At 48.5% G+C, this 515-nt stretch overlaps 1 non-coding gene across 1 annotated transcript; it reads right to left on the reverse strand.

Annotated features, from left to right (window-relative positions):
- Positions 1-351: 351 nt before the first annotated feature.
- Positions 352-515, reverse strand: LOC141421889 (U1 spliceosomal RNA). The gene has a single exon (XR_012446579.1). It is a non-coding gene; the product is annotated as a U1 spliceosomal RNA (small nuclear RNA).

The raw sequence follows: 515 nt of genomic DNA on the forward strand, positions 1-515 counted from the left end.
ATCAATGGCCATACCCCATTTATTATTGACTTCCAGATTTCTGTATTATTTTCTCCCTAGAGTGCCTGGCTCGTCGGTGACTGCCCTGCCCGGGTCCTTGTGGCAAAAACCAGGAGTGCTGTTCTAACTCACCCGACCGTACTCAACATCACACCCCAGCCTAGGTAACAGAACTACTAAGCTCACGCCCACATAACTGTCTTCTTAGCTTACGTCCAAATCATTTATTCTCCTAAAACTCTGGCTACTCATCTCCGTATCACAGTAATGGAAGCATAAACACCTTAGAACTGGGTTATCCCACAAATAACAAAGAGACGCCACCGCAACCTATTCTTGTTACCGTAAGACCAGGGGAGAGCGCGAACGCAGTCCCCCACTACCACAAATTATGCAGTCGAGTTTCCCACATTTGGGGAAATCGCAGGGGTCAGCACATCCAGAGTGCAATGGATAAGCCTCGCCCTGGGAAAACCACCTTCGTGATCATGGTATCTCCCCTGCCAGGTAAGTAT

This window comes from Castor canadensis, chromosome 3 (genome assembly GCF_047511655.1).
Source record: "Castor canadensis chromosome 3, mCasCan1.hap1v2, whole genome shotgun sequence".
In the NCBI taxonomy this organism is placed as follows: Eukaryota; Metazoa; Chordata; class Mammalia; order Rodentia; family Castoridae; genus Castor; species Castor canadensis.